General features: G+C 42.7%; 1 protein-coding gene across 9 annotated transcripts in view; it reads left to right on the forward strand.

Moving 5' to 3' along the window:
• nfixa (nuclear factor I/Xa) overlaps positions 1-20,087 on the forward strand; it is a 107,822-nt gene that overhangs the window by 42,462 nt on the left and 45,273 nt on the right. The window lies entirely within an intron of this gene.

The following is a 20,087-nucleotide window of genomic DNA, read 5'->3' on the forward strand; positions in this document are numbered from 1 at the left end:
ATCCTCGCTTTCTTTTCTTTCTTTCACTTGTTCCCCTTTTCTTTTATTCCTCTTTAGGGTTCAAATGAATGCCCTCCCCTAGCCTCATTAGCACCCTGGACTCCTATTTGCTGCAACAGAAAAATGTATAATAACTTGTAGGCACAAACATTTTAGTGCTCAATAGGACCATTATCCTTCTTTTTCATGAAAGCAGGCCATCATGGGCTACGAGCCTTGACTGAGTTTTTGTTTCTTTTATTTAGTATGCAAAGATGTTTTGCCACCAGACATTCGGTTGATATATCTTCACAAAGACTGGCATCATGCCTTTTTAACAGTATCTTTACATTTAACATGTGATCACAAGCTGTTTTAATTTTTTTAATATATTTTCAGTAGAAGCATTATCATATGAGCTATGAGGCTCGATTGCAGTTTAGTTAACTTTTGCGTAAAAGTATTTCCTTCACATGTCAACATTTCATTATAATGCTTTTCTGGTTAAAAAAATTAACATATTTATTTTTATTTTTTTACCAGATTTAGTTTTTCAGTTGAAAATGTCAGCTGTCTCACAGCATGTGTTTCTTGAGAGACAACCTTCACGAGGGGCATCGTTTGGTGGTTCTTACACCGTGAGAAGGAGAGCAGTTAAGAGGAGACAGAAAATGGGGTGGTGGGGGTGGGGGGCGCGAATGAGCGAGCTAGCTGAGAAGCACAACAGAATGCAGAGAATCACATTTGGCATGCGTCTGTGTAAGCGAGTAAGCTTCAAATCAGTTTGGACACAGATCTAGGACACTAGACGGAAAGAAGAAAGCAGGATGAAACGGGATAGGGAACGACATGGGATTGGGGGGGGGTAGTGTGTATATTGTGTATATCTGTATGTGTGTTTAAGGGATGGGGGGTGTAGTTAAATAGAGGAGGAGATGGAGGGGGTTGGTGGGTGAGGTTGAGGGGGTGAGGCGAGTGGGAGGTGTTTGGTAGAGTGTCCCTCAATGACATCTTGAAAAACAGGCCGGTAAATAAATGGAGTGGCAGTAAACAAGGCTCGGCGCTTCATCAAAAGACTCCATTCATCTGTGAACAGGAGAGTCTCTCTTTTCTCTGAGGAGACAGAGAAAGGAACCCACTGACGCTGACGAGAGGACGCCGCTTGTTTAGATAACAGGATGAGTTTGGAGTGGAATGGTGATCGTGTGTGTGTGTGTTCATGTTTGTAGGAGTTTGGAGGGGTGCAGAGCAGGTGGGAGGTGGACAGTCTTAACGAGTGGGGTAAGGTGGGGGTCGAGATAAGTGTGTTTTTGTTTGTTCTTCATCACTAGCACGGGTTCAGGGAAGGATTGTGTTTTGGGGGTTAGAATTGTGGGATAGGCCGATGACCGTATGTGTTGTGTGTCTAGTACAAAGCAGTTTAGAGGGTGGTGTGCTTTTGGCAAGGCTTATGTGCGTGTACACACAGACGTGCATGTGTGTGTGTGAGAGAGTGCATATGTGCATATGTCTCCGTCTGCTCATTATACATGGTTATTTTTTCCAGACCGAGTGCTATGCTCTATTTTGCATGATTTACAGTCTTATGAGCCAAGCAGCAGGTCTTTTTTTATGAGAGAGAGAGAGAGAGAGAGAGAGAGAGAGAGAGAGAGTGGAAAGAGCAGAGTCTTGGGCTCTCAGGGACACCGCGGTGAACCGGCCACAGCAAGGTGCCGTGCATCGCTCTCTGCTTCAGCTGTTCATAATTCAGCTCGTCAGCCGATCGGCCAAGGGAGCCAGGTGTACATTAAGTGCTATAAAGTTTTTGTCCATTTCCGCCATGCAAACTTTTTAATTAAGAGGAGATGAATTTATGAATATAAAGATCAGGGTTAAGTCCCCTCCAACCACTTAGCGAATTCTGAGACTACATCTGGAAGAGCAAGGCAGAGAAGCCAAGACAAAGTGGCGTCTTTCAAAAGCTTTAATTCAGTTTTTGTTTAATTGTGCCACACTGAATGTTAACAATTCATACTCCTTTTTAGCTTGCCGATAAACGTTTAGGAGCACATCTGTTTTACAGCATTGGTCTTGTGGAGTAAGATATGAGATGTGCGTCTGTCATTTGAGCTCGACCGATCTGACAGCTGAGCTTTTCGATTCCAACTTTAGAGCAGTAGACACCTTGTCATTCACCTTGCCAACAGACTCTTTTGAAAGCCCTTTGTGTAGGTTATCAGCAGCATCCAGCACACATGCTCTCTCAATTTCTCTGTTACTGCCTGTCTTTTATGGGTTATCAATGATGTTATTTTAATGTCCTTTCATTGATATCTCTTTATTTTAAACGGGTCTTTTTTTATTTGACTCCTTTAGAACCACAGGATTGATTTTAAGGTTGCCATAGCACTCAGGAACCCCCCTTTTCTTCTCTCTATGCTCTGTCTTGCCACCCCAAAGTCCCCCTCCCCAGCCCACAGCTCGTTCCCCTCACGTTTATTGGACCCAAATTTGGCTGGCACCATGGCAACCAAGGCTCCCAGGGAACCTTGCCTGGGTAGAATCCAAGGTGCCTCCAGGGTGGCACTGGCTGGGGTTGTCTGCGTCAACGGGCTGTCGCCGCGGCAGGTTGCTACGACAAGGCTAGTCTGGCTCTGGCCTCCCACAGCCAGTGCTAGCTTGCTAACCTCTGTTAACTAACTACCAGCTAACATAACCTGCCATATCCGGTGACATTAGCCACTGCTTCCACTGCTGCAGGCCTCGGCGACTGCAGCACGGGGGAAGCAGGGGAAGCGTTTCACCGGTACGCATATTGATGTGGCATGGCTGGGTGCCCAGTGCTGCCTCCCACATGAGAGAACAGAGGAGAGGAGAGAATAAGAGGGAGAAAGACAGAATAGAGATCTATTTTTAATGTATAATATATGAGCGTATATGTTTTTTGAACATTGCCTTTTTCTTGTGGTGTGTAAATATTCAGCTGCAAACATTTTGCTCTGCATGTCTCGCCAAAATGCGTATGATCTTCAAATGCATGATTATGATGTGCACAGCACTGTGTATCTGTTGAGGCAATATGGTTTTATGACCGATGCCGAAAACCATCAGTAGACCCACAATGTGAACGAGAGATGAAATTCATTCATGAAGGTTTATTGTTTTTATTGTGTTTTTCTATACAATGCTTTTTTTCTCGCCAAAGTGTGTGTGCGGCTGTAAGGCTGCCTGTGTGACAGTGAATGTATAGTCATCTGCGTCACCCTGTTTAATTGCAAACAAAACAAACCGGTGATGCACAGAGTCCTCAAACTTAATGTAAGGATTATGTTAGTGTGATCCAGATTGTATGCTAAATATAAAGGACACTTGTGCATGTTTGCATTTATTTGTGCTTCATCCGATAGATGAGTAGAAATCACTACAACTCCCGTAAGTGACCTCTGTGTCGCTTTTGGATCAGAGCCAACACTAAAAGCGGGGGTACTCTGGGTTCTCCGCACGGTGACTAGACACCAGTCCTATAATATAAATGAGGATATCGGGTAATTGTTTCAGACAATGTTTCCGGAATCGTGACATCTGACTTGACTTGATGTTGTGATATAGGTCTTAAATTTAATTCATAAAGGTCTTAAAAGTCTTAAATTTGACTTGGTGAAACCTGCAGAAACCCTGGTAAATACAGCCCACTATCAGAAGCTTAAAGGGGTGTTTTCATTGTGAATGAAGTATTTGACTGGCTTTTTTATATTATCAATACAAAATGCGGTTTAGGCAGCACTCTCTCCAACTGACAGAGACTGTGACTGAAAGTCTGCTGCTCTCTGTACCATACATTCCAGATCTTAACTGCACAGAGGGCGGGTATGGCAGCACATTGACTCTTCAGGGAAGGAATGGATATCTCATCACCCAGCTTGCTTAAACTATGAGTCAGTATCCGTAATTGGTCATGAGCCAATCACTGCTACAGTAGGTCTCCACTTGATGAAAGTAGCAGTGTAGAATTTGCCTGAGCTTGGGTTCAGATTAACGAGAAAGTTTGCACAGGGATTCATGGACAGTTTAGTCACATCTTTGTATTGTGAGTGTCTCCATGATAGTTCAGTCTCATCGATTGTTAAACCCCTCTAAACTCACTCTTTGCCTCAGTCAAAGGCAAAGAGACAAAGTCAGTGTTTCTTCCTCACTCCTAAGTGAGTTCAGCCTGTGGCAGGGAGACGGTGGATTCGTCATGCGAGGTGTGTAAGGAGATATGGTGTGTGATCAATGACGGTGCTGGTTGCAGTGTACACGCTCAGCACTGCCAGCCAGTGTAAAGAGGCCAGAGGTAGAAAGTTGAACAGAGGGAGAAAAGTTTGGGACTACATTGTTTGAGACTACGTAAACAGGAGATGGAATATTATTAAGTTGCTCCATCCTCCTTTTTTGTTTCTCTTTTTTTTTCTCTAGTCTCTCTCTGTGTTTCTCCTGATCTGAAATTGGGGGTTAGATTGAGGATAGTGATGGACTAATGAGCCCCCTTTCCTGCAATTACCCTCCTCTCTCCTATTCTCTCTGTCTCTCTGTATCCCTCTCCCTCTCAAATTCTCTGTTTAGCTTTGTCTGTTCATCTTGTTCATTTTCTCTTTCACTCTAATCATTCTGTTTCCCTCTCTCCTCTTTCTGCTTTGCCTTCTTTTGCTGTCATCTTCTTAGAAAGTAGTAGTAAATCAAGGTGGCACTTTATCTTTAAAAGCAACATGATGGTCAGTTAGATAAATCTGGTCCTAATTTGTGGTAGATTGCTATCTGAGACTTTGGATGGAAAAGCTGCTTGTTAATAAAGGATAAATGCAGAGCTGTGCTCCCTTTCTCTTTGTTCCCTCCTTTGTTTTCATTTCATTGTTTTTTTATTTTTTTATTTCGGCCTTCTCTCCACTTGGGTTTAAAATAGTTTTCTCTTTCCTTCATTTCTTCTCTCTTCAACGCTATTGATATAGGATCATTCTTTCTGTCCACACACTCATTTTGTGGTCTGAACTGCCTTTTAACCGCAGGAGGACTTTTGTATATGTGTGTTACAGTGTCTAACTGGAGGTGTGCATGAAAAAGAACATGAGTTATTTTCCTTTCATGGTGCCTGGCTGCTGTGTGTGTTTAGTTTGGTTGCTAGCTAGCTGTTTCTTGTTTCTTTGGCACAACGTATTGATACAGACTGAACACCCCCACCCTTCACTGTGACAACAGAAGCCTTGGAGGCTGTAGATATCTGTGTATGTGCAGTCAGTATAGCAAAGTGAAATTAGTACATTGAAACATATTTTCAGTAGTAATAGTTAACCTAGGCACCAGGGATTTAAATAAGAGCAGGTTAAAGCTCTGGTGGTCAGAAAGCACCCAACCTGTTTGACCCTTGAACAAGACATCCCTACCAGCTCCAGAGGTGCTACTCTGTAACCAACCCTGACCTCAGACCCCCCTGAACATGGCAACTAGAGTAAAGAATTTTTACAGGGGATCAATGAGGTATCACATCACTAGTAGCTCCTAGCGTAGCGCCATGCTCTTTGGATGGTAAATGCCTTGCACAGGTGCTAATGGGATGCTACCCTCTAGCCTAGCAACAGCTGCTTCACATCCTATCTCCTAGTCTTGTGCCAAGTAAAAGTCACTCTGGATGCTAAATCCTTGTCTTGTGCACCTTGCTAATAAGTCCCAATCCATGCTGAGCCTTATTAATACAGTGGGTCATGATCAGCCTAAAAACTAGCCTACAGCTGCCCTCTGTGTGGTGTTATTGCGGGGTCAGCCCAATGACAGTCTGAGAGAGGGAGAGAGAGAGAGATGAGGAAGAAGATGAATGAGTTGCTGAGTTCTGACTGTATGTGACACATATGTGTGGCTGTTGTTGATTAAAAGTTGTTGTTGTAATTGCGGGGCTTAAAATGCCAGGTGGCGGATGTGTCCCGCTAATCCCCTATCTAATTTCGAGGTCCAGGGGTGAAGCTCTTAATCCGAAACACACACATACGCTCACTCATAGTCTTGCAAACACACACATTTGCACATACACACACATCCCCCCACAGAATAACATATGCACATACACATGTTCTCAGTCCTCTTTGTTAATTGTATGCACACAAAGTTTGGAAATTCCCAGAAATTGGTGAACTTATTTTGCGAATTCTTCAAACAATGTTCATACAATACATAAAAGTATGGCAACATGTGCACCACACACTCGCACATAAACATGTTTAACGTCACAAGTTTGGCCTTGCCCCGCAGATGCACTTTTATCTGTTTGTTTTTGTTGATGGACTGAGCATCTGTGTACGGTCTTATGGCCATGTTTATGTAGGATAGCTTTAATTGATGATTCATAATGTCCTCATCTCTACACAAGCACACACAAACATGCCCCACATCATTTTATGTTGAAGTCAGTTTTATTCTTTCTCTCTCTCTCTCTCTCTCTCTCTCTCTCTCTCTCTCTCTCTCTCTCTCTCTCTTTTGCCTTCTCTTTATCTTTCTCTCTCCTGTGTTAATTTGTATGACTTCAGCAGTTTACAGGGTTGTTGCTGCACCCTCAGGCCATATAAAGGTACACTTGAGATAAGGGAAAGTGTCACAGTGACGGAGCATAAGAGGGTTGACTGGCAGTTCCACCCTTTACCTCAGTTCACCCCAGCTCCGCTCTGCTCTACTGTAAGTGGGTCAACCACACAGTGCACATTTTGGCTCACTCTGTCTGAAGAATCTTTCTCAGCACAACAATTTATCAGTGTCTTTTATTGAGCTTTTATGTGACTTTGATTTATATCTTGGTTTAACTTAATAGCTCTCATGTTATAGTCAAGGTATTATCGGGGTATCTGTTATTCCTTTATTGTCTGAAGTTATGTAAATGTACAGCCTTAAAAAGCCTTTTTTTTACCAAGCGGTAACAGGTTTGTTTGGGCCTCCAACACCTGTTGATAGCTTTCTTTTTCTGACTATATTTAGCACATAGAGTTTAGACCCTACCTCTTTCTCTTTTATTTTTTCTTTCCCTCAGCCTTCTGCCTCTCGGTGGCAGGTGTGGCGGCCATGTGTTTTAAGTATGTGTAGTAGTTTACAGCCCAAGCTAAGAGGGGGAGGGAGGGAGGGAGGGAGGAGGAACTGCCTTCCCCCGGGCATAGGGTCATCTCAGGTGAAATGGCTCTTTGGACATGTGGGCGTGGTCTCAAAGAGAAGAGGGAGGGGTCAGCAGAGAAGTCTGTTGACACACAAGATAGATAGATAGAAAATTTGTTATAGGAGGAGTGATCAGGAAACCAACAATATTTTTGTATATTCTTCGCACAAAAGTCTCATCAAATGTTGTATAAATTCCATCCTTTAACTTGTATTAGTTATACTTTAGCTTATGTGCACGACAATTACAGTGGCAGGAATGAAAGTCTTAAGAAGGAAAGAAAGCGGGTGGGAGACAAGAGGAAAACTCCTTCTGGCCTCTGGCTGTACTGCGGATGCAGAAGGAGTTCCTAATAAAGGCGAAATATGCATCCGAGTGATCCGTTGAATGACAGTGTGAAGTGTTGTGAATTTTCAGTGACAGCAGCGAGATGTGTGCTCACAGTTGGAGCACTGAGAAAGGTGCCTCGTCAGGGGACCTCTGTCAGAAAAAAGGGGAAACTTTTAGAAGGAAGGAGGGAAAATAAACGGAGGGTGGGGGGTTGACCGATGATTTCCCAAGTTCAGATATGAAAAGAGGGCGGAGTAAATGATCGAGAGGAAGGGAGTGAAAGAGAGAAACGGAGAGAAGTGGGGAGGTGGCAAGAGAGAGAAAGAAAGAGGCTGCAAAGAGAGAAGAGGAACGTAAGAGAGAGCGAGAGCTTCTTTGCAGGGCGGGTTTCCTGAGGTCACAGTACTGAATATCGCAGAGGAATGTGGAATGCTGAATCGCTGCCAAGGCAAACACTGCGGCCACGCCACCGCTGCCCCCAATGGCTGTCAAGGGCTGCTTTATATACACACAAAGACACAAACACGCAGTCATATATGTGCATGAGCATATATGCATACTGTACAGTCATACAGAATGGCCAATGCACACTAAGATTGGATATACTGCACAGTTCACACACATACATGTACAAACCCCAATTTCAATGAAGTTGGGACATTGTGTAAAATGTAAATAAAAACAGAATACAATGACTTGCAAATCCTTTTCAACCTATATTTAAATGAATACACTACAAAGACAAGATATTTAATGTTCAAACTGATAAAGTTTGTTTTTTTGCAAATATTCACTCATTTTGAATTTGATGCAACACGTTCCGAAAAAGCTGGGACAGTGGCAACAAAAGACTGGGAAAGTTGAGGAATGCTCAAAAAACACCTGTTTGGAATATTACGCAGGTGAACAGGTTAATTGGTCATGATGTATAAAAGGAGCATCCCCAAAAGGCTCAGTCATTCACAAGCAAGGATGGGGCAAGTTTTACCACTTTGTGAACAACTGCGTGAGCAAATAGCCCAATAGTTTAAGATCGTTTCTCAATGTACACTTGCAAGGAATTTAGATATTTCATCATCTACTGTACAGTCCATATTATCATGAAAAGATTCAGAGAATTTGGAGAAAACCAACATTGAATGCCAACATTGAATGCCCGTGACCTTTGATCCCTCAGACGGCACTACATTAAAAACGTATGTAATGATATTACCATGTGGGCTCAGGAACACTTCAGAAAAACATTGTCAGTTAGCACAGTTTGTCGCTATATCAACAAGTGCAAGTTAAAACTCTACCATGCAAAGCGAAAGCCATATATCAACAACACCCAGAAACGCCGACGGCTTCTCTGGGCCCGAGCTCATCTGAGATGGACTGACGCAAAGTGGAAAAAGTGTGCTGTGGTCTGACAGTCCACATTTCAAATTGTTTTTGAAAATCATGGACATCATGTCCTCTGGGCCAAAGAGGAAAAGGACCATCTAGATTGTTATCAGCGCAAAGGTCAAAAGCCAGCATCTGTGATGGTATGTGGGTGTGTTAGTGCCCATGGCATGGGTAACTTGCACATCTGTGAAGGCACCATTAATGCTGAAAGGTACATACAGGTTTTGGAACAACATATGCTGCCATCCAAGCAACGTCGTCTTCGACCTGCTTATTTCAGCAAAACAATGCCAAGCCACATTCTGCACGTGTTACACAGTGGTAAACATGCCCCTCTCCCAGCTTTTTTTGGAATGTGTTGCAGGCATCAAATTGAAATTTGAGTGAATATTTGCAAAAAACAATAAAGTTTATCAGTTTAAACATTAAATATCTTGTCTTTGTAGTGCATTCAATTGAATATAGGTTGAAAAGGATTTACTTTTTTTTTACACAACATCCCAACTTCATTTGAGTTGGGGTTTGTACTTGTAGAAACTTCCATGCTACCAGCACCTGCAGAAGGTAATTTTTTGTAACTGTAGCTGACGGCACAGAACTATGGTGATCAGAGACCAAGTTTAGGTATCTTTTAACTGCACTTTTCCACAGCCATGATTACCCAACTGGGATATTCTTGTTCTCAAATGAGAAATGTTTTCATTTGTGTGTGTGTGTGTGTGTGTGTGTGTGTGTGTGTGTGTGTGTGTGTGTGTGTGTGTGTGTGTGTGTGTGTGTGTGTGTGTGTCTGGAAGGAACATTATAATGGACCGTGACAGCATAGCTGAAATGCAGAGAGCTATAAGTTTTTACAGCTGTGACACGCGCACACACACACACACACACACACACACACACACACACACACACACACACACACACACACACACACACACACGTAAATGCATGTATAGTTGTTACATGCAGAGTGAATGAGTCATTTACTGCTGGTTGGACAAACATGTTAAAACACACTCGCACATACGCTGATCCAGTGACTCATACACCATGCACACACATGCTAAACCAGTATTTGATGTTTTGTCAAGGACTTAGGTTATATCCGCCGTCGGCTAGAAATAAATGCTGTACGTAGAGGAGAGTGCACCTTGAAGAAGTCAAGTTCAAATGATGAAAAGAGAGAGAGATAAAGTGCTCCTCTAAGGGCAAAGAAACTCTTCCATTTGTTCTCTATGTTCATACCAAAGTCAAATGAGAACATTTCAAACATATGCAATTGATTGAATCAAGGAGACACTGCAATACAGACAGTCAGGACAGGTTCAACAGGATGAAGGATGGGCTGCATCACAGAAGAAGATGCACAGCGAGCAGAGAAAGGAGACACGTGACTGTTTTATTGTGTGTTCATTTATGTGTCCAAGTGGTTTACTTGTGTGTGCCTGCTCACAGGTCTATAAAAGCTAACAAGACAAATTGCTATGTCTCAATCCATGGTTGTTTTTCTAGCTGTTGTAAATTTAGAGGCTCTAGTGTGTATCCCGCCCTTTTCCGTGTGTGTGTGTGTGTGTGTGTGTGTGTGTGTGTGTGTGTTTGACTGTCTTTTTCTCCTCCTCCGCCACCCTCCCTCTGTCTCGGAGCATGCCAGGGTCAGAGGTCATAACAACTGAGCCACTCCGTCGTTCTTTGATGTGGTTCGCCACACAGACGCGTGCACGCTCATGCACACATACATACACACACCAAGGTCAGGTCAAGACAAACAGCATTCACACTTAAAGCCTTGTGCCTCCGTTTGCTCTCTCTCAAGGCGCTGACAGCCAAGGAGAAAAAACAAGGCCAGGGTTTTTGCAGTGCTGGTCTTTGTGCTTTGATGTGCTCTCATGTTTGCCACATGCACATTAGTAGGTTTTGACAACAGCCCTTAAGCACAGGAAGGGGTACATCTGTGTGACATGGATGCAGACTGTGTGCATGAAGATGTGTGGTATTTTACGAGTCAAGAAAGACAAAACACTATATATTCTGACGAGAAATAATCAGAAGGAACTGGCTGCAGACGTAGTGAAAAGCCCTGTCTTGGTACTCAACAAGTCAGATCAGGTCATGTAGTTGTTGCATTATCTGGACCTTTCCATCATAGGCTGGAGCTTGGAAGCATAGGTAGCATGCTCTAATATCTGAACATAATATGTCTAACTTTTTACCTAAACATCTCTGAACAATACAAATGTAAATAAACTATTTGAACAGGAGAGCGGCCTTATGTGTCGCTACAAGGCTGTCCCTTTTCCTGCCGGACCTGTCACTGGACATCTGCAACCAGACTACTGTAAAAATTGTATCATGTTCATTATTCAAAAATGTAAAATGGTGAAGGTCCAATTTGTAAATTGGCAACATTTTGTTCTACAAGGACTCGTTCCTTCCAGAATTTATGTTTTGCGTTTGAGGCTATGAGTCATTTTCTCAAAGTAGGCAGGTTCTGTGTGGATTTGTTTGCTTTTGTTCACACCACAGGAGTTTAAATGAGCTCATTTAATATGCGCAAGTGTTTCATATGCAAACATATGTATTTGTTCATGCAGTTGCTCACACATGTACAGCAAGCATACATGTGTGTTATTTTTTTTTTTTTTTCATTCTGTCCACACCCTGTCATCTCCCTCCATCCATCCCTCTGTTCTTTCCCTCCCTCGCTGTTAGCTGCGCAGTTGGGAGAGGCAGGCCTGGAGTCAAAAGTGCAAGTGTGGCGCTTGGCTGATGAGTCACAGAGAGGCAGCTTTCCCCCCACTGTTTGTAAATATGTGGTTACCCTAATTGAACGCAGCTCCAGTTCCAAACAACTTTCATTTCTTCTTCTGTGTGTGTGTGTGTGTGTGTGTGTGTGTGTGTGTGTGTGTGTGTGCGTGCGGCCACAGCTGGAGCAGCAGGAGACACATGGCACTGATACACACCGCTGCGCAAAAATCACACATACACATGGTTACACATAACAGAGGTCCACTGGTACACACCTAGGATCCAATGGATATTGTGAGGAGAAGGATGTAGCATATCTTTCTGCATCTTTGTTTCTCCCTTTTTCTCATGCACACACACACACACACACACACACACACACACACACACACACACACACACACAGCGACTTTAACATCTCTCCATAATTACAGGCAGAGAGATCCCAGTCTAAAGGCTGCGGTTTGGCTGGCCCTCCTCTCCCTCCATTAAGACACTAAGCAGCATGTGTCACTCAGCACTTGGATGGCTCCTCTCCAGAGGTGGCAGCAGGGGGCCAATAAATATACACTCTCATTCTCACACACGCACACAAACACACACATCGAGGTGTTAGTGAGTGGTCAGTGAATGTTTTCCTTGAAGGCTCTCTCTAGGTGGCACTGGCGTTAATACTGCCACCTACCACACCTTTATCTCTGTCCATTTTATCTCCTCTTTGATACATATTTCTCATATTAACTTTACTTGCATTCAGAAAGTGTCAACTAAATGAAGTTAATCTAACGTAGATCTAACCAAAACTCACCTTGATGCCCTAAGATATGGATCCTATTGACTTTATTTAATGATCCATGAACCTTTCAGTAAACAAACGTGAGAAGATTTTCCCAAGGTTTAAGCTCATTGATGTCATCCCGTGCAAATCTAGAAGGTGGTCTGCGGTGGCATATCCTATATAATTTCTCTCACAACACCTTGATCTTTAAACTTTGGCTTCGGTGGCAGTCGAGTGCTTATGTAGCTTTACCTTTCCTAAGTGAACTGTGAAATAATCCTATTAGTTGTGCTTTCCCTGTTACCCGCATTATTAAGTAAGATAAGTTGTTATAAATTAAAGGTTTTTTTTATGGTTCCTCATTTAAACACATCTCTCTAATATTTAACAACTTCACTGACTATATCTTGGCAAAAGAAAAATGACTAACTTTTCATCCACAAGTGCCTTTATCAGGTCGTAATGACTCTAGTACATTAGCTTCAAGTGTTTAGTCTGTCACCTGGGGCTCCATCTGTACCCATCATAAAACTTTGACTCCTCTGCACATAATTCAAATTTGATTTGATTTACGTTGACTCTTTCCTCAACCAAACATTTAGGGTCATAGCACGTTTAGCCTTTGCAGCAGTCTGATCTCCCTTTGACCCTGCACACCCTGACTTACCAGTGTGTACGTGGCAGAGCCATATTGGCATTAGACACTCTGGCCTGGCCTGGTGTTGGTAATGGCTGATTAATAGACTGGTGACAGTATCAGAGCTCCCCTCCCAAAGCAGCTTATCCTCTCCGGGGCAGAGCCAGAACACCCTGTGATTGTGTGTCTGTGTGTTGCTCATAGTAGACTTCCCAATTCCGGAGTACAAGAAAGAGTGAATTGTACCTACTGTATATCACTGATGATTTTATTACATTTACAAGGACAGCACTGTGCCTTTCTCTGAAATATGATTAGTAGCACATGATCGAAAAGCAATAGGGACAAAAGAGTTAGTGACTGAGGGAAACAGATGCAGCTGTGTATAACTACACACACACACACACACACACACACACACACACATCGGCCGTGACAAAAACACTTTTTTTTTTGTTGTTTAAATCCACTCGGGGATTACAAATCCACTTATAGTGGGTCAACTTGACTATGTCAGCTGCAGATCCCGCACTGATCCTGCTGCCCTTCTACACCGCTTCATGTTGCATATTTGAAAGCACAAATATGAACATGATGAATTCCCAAGTGGTTAGTTGCAATGCATGAAGCATGTGTGTATATGAGAGTAACCAACACACACATATTGACCCTAGTGCATTATGACCATCCTGCTCTCAGTGCGTGTAGCAGATGCTGAGACCTTGCAGTCCGTGGAGCCTCAGAACTGTTTTACGGTTTAATGTTCGAGGGTTGGATTGAACATAAATGGCAGTAAAAGATGAGCACCAAATGAGCGAGTGGTAGCAAAGAGTAAAAATTAGAGCTTTTTGTGTCTGCCTGTTTTTGTGTAATTGAGACAAGTGAAGGAGTACGTCGTCTGAATGAATAATGACACATATAATATTGACTTTAATCACATCTGTTTATGTGATTTCATCTCCCTCCATTCCCATTGGACCTCCCCTAGTTCTTGGAATGAGCCACAGCCTGGTCTGCCAAAAAAAATCTCTTGTTTGCTGCTATTTACTTAAATCTGTCAAAGAGGCACTGTTGGAGCCCATGCTGTTATGGTTCTCCCTTTTGCTCTGTGTGTATGTGTGTCTGCAAAGTACACAAGAAAATGCCAATGTGTGTAACGTTCTATACTGTTCTCTCAGTTGTGTGTGAGAGTAAAGACGTATCCAGGCATCCGTAGCCAGTGGATGCACACACACACACTCACTTTCTCTCTCTTACTCTCTCACACACACACACACACACACAGACACACAGACACAGACAGACACACATGCAACCAGAGCCAGCCAGCTAGAGAGTGTGAGACGCCTCAATATCTCTGTGAGTAGAAACCTGGCAGAGGCATTGGGTTCATCTCAACGTCTCTCTGTGTGAGACCAGAGGCCTGTGAAAAAAAATACCCCCTCAGAATATATGACACACACACATACACAGCACCTCAGAGAAGTGAAGAAGTGTCATACAGGGGTGTCGGGGGGGATTTGTGTGGTTTGGATGTTTGCCTTTGTCAGATGAGCGATGTCATTTTCCCTCCTACTTTATGAAAGACGATGGAGGGGGAGAGTGATTGGTCAAAGAGCATACAAGGTGAAAGGATGCCAGGCAGATGTCAGCTCACACCTTCCCTCCCTTTTTCTTCATCTTGTGTGCTTTCTTCATTCTCTGTCTCTGTCCCTCCTCATCATTTTCCCATAACCTCTCTCTCTCTATCATCTTTTCTTATTCACTTTGGGGTCTGGAGGCATCACAGACCGCTCCCAACTGGAATGGGGTCTGAAAGCATTCAGGGATATTCAGTTATTATTAAACCTGCTCTCCGATTGCCAAATACCTCATCACTCATGTACGCACACACACACACACACACACACACACACACACACACACACACACGCACGCACACACACATATGCACACATACAAACACCACCTGGTAGAGTGAAGCAACCACTTTTCTCACAGAAGATAGACATTAAAACGAAGAACAAAAAATACCCTTCTGATTAGAAGTTGAGAGGATATTTGTAAATCTTCCCCTGTGTGATGGCAAAATGGTAAACATATGTCAAAGCTGTCTTCTCACAGTGCGAAGCTTAAAGAATGCCTTTTTAAAAGTCTTCTGTGTTACAATAATGATTCCACCACACCCAGAGGCCCACAGTCCTTATCCTCATCCAACCGACGACATTAACATTCAATCACAAACTCGTGAAATGCCAATACTCACTGCTCTTTGATGACTGTTATATATAACATCACACACTTACACTGTAATAGTACATACGTTTTATGCTTAGTCAAAAATAGCATCTAAGTTCATGAAAATGCATAAGGAGCACTTGATTCACGATGACTAGCATTCTAATCTTATGCTGTTGTGGCAAGATTAATAAAACTAACTCAAATACATTGTTTTTTAAATGTTTTAATTTAATCCAGATCTGTTTGTCACAACCCCCTTGGTTATAGACTGTCGTGGTCGTGTCTGTTCACACACATTGAAGTTTGAGATAGCTGGGCCTCTTTCCTTGCTTCAGAAGAACACATTTGCTACCATTTCTTTTCAGGACAGGATGAAAAACAACTTCCACTAAACAAGATAAAACATTCATCACACTGGACATGAAGCCAACGTGTCTGTTGTATGTTCTTGAGTGTAATCAGTGCACCATTATGTCATGGTGGTTTTCTCCAGTTAGTCAACATGAAGTCTTATCATATCTAGTGTTTTCGTAATTTATTAGGCCATCTTTGTCTGTCAGGTTAACAATTCATGTTAAACTAGGTTATACACCATAAAGGTTGTACTTTTAACAAACAAAACAAGTAAATGTTAAAAATCAAATTTTGTGAATCTAAAGCTTGCATCGCAGTAGGATGTGTGGCAATCTAAACTACACACAATCAAAAGGGCTAAATGGGCTACAACCATAGATATAGATAGTTCTATATCTATGGCTACAACTATGTTCAGCAGGATGAGTTACATTTTTTTGAAAAAAATCCAGTTAAGAACTAACAATGTAGCCTAATCCTAAAACTATGTAGAATAAACTATGGTGTCCAATGCAAACTGCTTCCGCACATTACTTTTTTGACGGTTTGGTGTCATAATTGCACAACTTGCTAGTTTTCTCTATTTTATGTTAGTGAAGAGAACAACAATCAGCCTAATTTGCTGAAGCCAATCGAGCATGCAAAAGATCAGAGTGCCAATGCATTTTATGAATGCCTCTCACTCTAGTGCTTGCAGACTGTGACATTTCCTTACCATAAATTCAGGTTCTGAAATTTAACTAAAACTTTAGGCTGAACCTGAACCAAAGCTTGAATGGGTCAAAGCCAGTCACCAATCTACCCTCCTCCCATTACTTGTAATGTGCTCTCTCTTGCTCTCTCTCTCTCTCGCTCCCGCTGTCCCCCTCCCTCAGTGTTGGATTAAGCAGAAGTGGTGGCATCAAAGGCCTGTCACCACAAGAGTTAATGGAGCATTACATATGTGCATTTACACACACACACAGACATGAGAGACAGGTCCTGCAACTTGAGATGGGGGCATTTGGAGATTTGGGATGGGGTTATTAACAGCATAGAAAGGAAAAAGAGAATGTTACAGAAAAGGTTATAGGGCAGGGTAAGAAAAACGTGTGAAAATTAAATATTAGTGTGGTTTTCAATAAGTCCATGTGTGTGAGCATGCATTTGGAAAAAAGCTGGAGCAAAGAGAGGTCATGTTTAGAGGTCTAATCCTTCAAGTACATGGGGGAAGCTTGTAGTCATAAGGAGCAATGAAGAGATCCACTTGTTCAACATAAAGCCTAATGTCATGCTTACTTACACAACAGAAAGTCTGCTTCTCACTGAAGTGAAATGTAAACTGTTATCAGACACGCACACACTCCCTGCAGGCAGCCATACATTATATACATAACCACACGCAATGACATGCACCTTCCTGAAATATATATACACACACACACACACATACACATACCGACAGAGCCGGGTTAACAGGGTACAGTTCCTGTTGCTTCCCTGATCAAACAATGGCAGCTCTATTACAGGCCTGACAAGGCAGACTGTGCCAAGGGAGAGAGAGGGAGACGAAAAAAGAGAGAGAGAAGGAAAGGGAGCAGACAGAGAGATAGAACGGGCAGCAGGCTGAAGAAAAGCAGTCAACAAAACAGGCTTGGCAGTAAAAAAAAAAAAAAAAAAGAGGCTGAGAAGGGGAAAGAGAGAGATCCTCTTACATACAGGGCATACTGTAGAGTCCTTTAGGGTTTTGTCTCCATAGAAGTTGCAACACAGAAACTGTATTTCATTACCTGAATCCAAACTGCCTCCTGCAAGGAGAACTGAACATTTGCGTGTAATTGCATGTCTGCATTCGCATGTGTTGTGTGCATGCATATGAGAGCATGTGGGTTTGTGCTTGTCTATGCACAAGTCCATGTGGCTGTCTATTTGTGTTGGTGCTCTACACTGTGTGCACTCCTCTTCAGTGTGCCATACATCAGGAAGTGACCAGCCACTGTTTTGTCCCCCTGTGTTTGACAGTAGCATGTACAGATCCCTGTAAGGACACAACCTCTGCTTGGAACAAGCCACCCCTGTGTTTCCCCTCCTCCTCCTTCTTCATATCCTGCCTACAACGTCTCTCCAGGAAACGCTCCTCCCTCCCTCTCTCTCTCTCTCGCTCTCGCTCTCTCTCTCTCTTTCCCACCCTCCCTTCCTTCCCTTCCCCCCCCCCCCCCAACTGCTGTCTGGGCCTTTATCACTCCTCTGCCTCCTTCCTCTTTCTATCTATCTGCTGGGATGAAAGAGTCTGTGAGGGAGTACGTGTGAGGGAGCATTCCCTATGTGCATAATTGTGTGTGTGTGTGTGTGTGTGTGTGTGTGTGTGTGTGCGCACGCGTGTGCGTGTGTGTGTGTGTGTGTGTGTGTGTGTGTGTGTGCGCACGCGTGTGCGTGTGTCTGTGTGTGTGTGTGCGTGCGTGCACCTATGTATCTTTGTGTGTACATGGGTCTTTGTCTGTGCAAGTGTGTCTTTGTATATGTGATTAAAATTCTGTTGACTCTAGCAAGCTAGCTGTGTGAGGGCTCCTATTGAGTCTGAGCAGGTGGGCTCCTGCTACTACAGTCCTGCTAATTACTTCTTCCTCTGGGTGACTGACTGGGTCAGGCAAAGGGCAGCTGACATACAGAAAGCCCACTGTTAATGCTGAATAGAGTGAGGAGAAGTCAATGGATGATGAAACACCTTTGGTTAGTGAATTTGGTCAGTGGTGCTTTGGCTGTCATTGCCATATGTCCTGTTATGTAATTGTTTTGCTTTTTGGCCATTTAAAAATAAGTAAAGAGGGGTTGTTAATTATACATGAACTTGTAGTTACTGCCTTTAACCCTAGTGCAAAGCAAAGTGCTATACAGTACCTCACACACAATCCATTTACAATATACTTCACAATAACTCACATTCACCCACACAAACAGACAAACCGATGCCAGCAGAGCTGTCAAGCAAGGCAGGTTAACAGACTAGCAAAGCTTTAATCGCTGAATAGAAGTAAAAGCAATTAAAAATAGCATTTATCAGATCAGATTGCTGATCAGCAATCTGATCAAAGATCAGATTACCTCACTGGTAACAGAAAGCAAAAGCTACATGGGTGTAACAGGCAGTTCAACATTCTTTTTGCTGTGCTACTTGTTAGTTACATATATAACCTGAACAGTAACAGTAACAAAGGGTTACTTCAGGAGAATGTAATTAGCATTACTCATCACCACCATGTAAATTAAAAGTGTTTTCTGTTCATAGCCGAGTTGACAAGTTGTCTTGTCAGTGTGAATTATTTTGCCAGTGTTTTAGACTTAATCAAAGCTCAAGAGCAGCCTTGTGGTAGCAGAGGTCTTGATAAAGTCAGACATTTTCAAGATGGGAATTCTGTGAACAGTATGACTACTGTACTGGCCACAGGTCAGATAAGCTTCTGCCCTGTAGTGATAGCCAGACAGTCAGGCAGCTCATAAACCCTGCTAGTGGGCAGCCCTACTCAGATAGCTAGTCACTCATTCAGAAGGTTTTTTTGGGGGGGGATTCTGTGGATTTCTCAGATGTCAAGATAGTATTTTAGGCTACTGTGTTTTATTAAGGCACTGTCACAGTCAGGCAGCTATGGTTTTTGGCTTCTTAGCTGCTCCAGAAGAGGAGTAATACTCGGTTAACATGCAGTTGGGTAACCATGTTTTTTTAATGTTTTTTTTGTATTGTATTTTATAACTTTTATGTCCATAAAATTGGTTTCATTTATCAGGTTGATAATTTGGGTTATCACAGCTAGATTCCTGCAAGAGAAACCTGATTCATTTGGCCTTATATTTTACTTGTGCACATGAGCGTGACAGACTTTAGATCTTGAAAGCTTCACTGTGACAGCATTGTGGAGAAATGAAAGGAGAGCTAATTACTCCTAATGGTGTGGCTTTGTATCCAAATGAATAAATTCAAAGACTGAATGCAACCAAAACTGACACTAAAATAAATAAGTCCAAATAAGTTGGTTTTCACAACTGAACAGTAACCTATTTCGAGAGCAGCAACACACAGAGAGAGTGGAAAGTGAGGAACAGCAAAGTGAGAAATAGCAATTATCCTGGAAATGTACTTCCGTTGATCCAGAGTATGCACAACCAGAAGTAGTTGTAGCGGGGGAGAGACTACAAGTCGTCTGAGATTTTAAATACCTTGGTGTACACATTGAAAACAATCTCACTTTTAAATCGCACATAAAGAAGGTTTGCAATCATATTAAGTTCAACCTGGCAACTTTTAGATATTTTCGTAGTTGCATGTCAACAAAGGCTACGCTTATGTACATGCACTCAATGATTTTCTCCCTATCACCTGTCATCCCTATCATCATCATTGTTTGATAGTCTCACTTTGCCAGACCTTCCTCCAAAGTGCGGCGCTACGGAGGAGGGTCTGGCTAGTCCACACAGCATTCCGGGATGGGAGAAAAACGTGCTCTGGTTTATTGGCATTT

Source organism: Sander vitreus, chromosome 2, assembly GCF_031162955.1.
Source record: "Sander vitreus isolate 19-12246 chromosome 2, sanVit1, whole genome shotgun sequence".
NCBI lineage: Eukaryota > Metazoa > Chordata > Actinopteri > Perciformes > Percidae > Sander > Sander vitreus.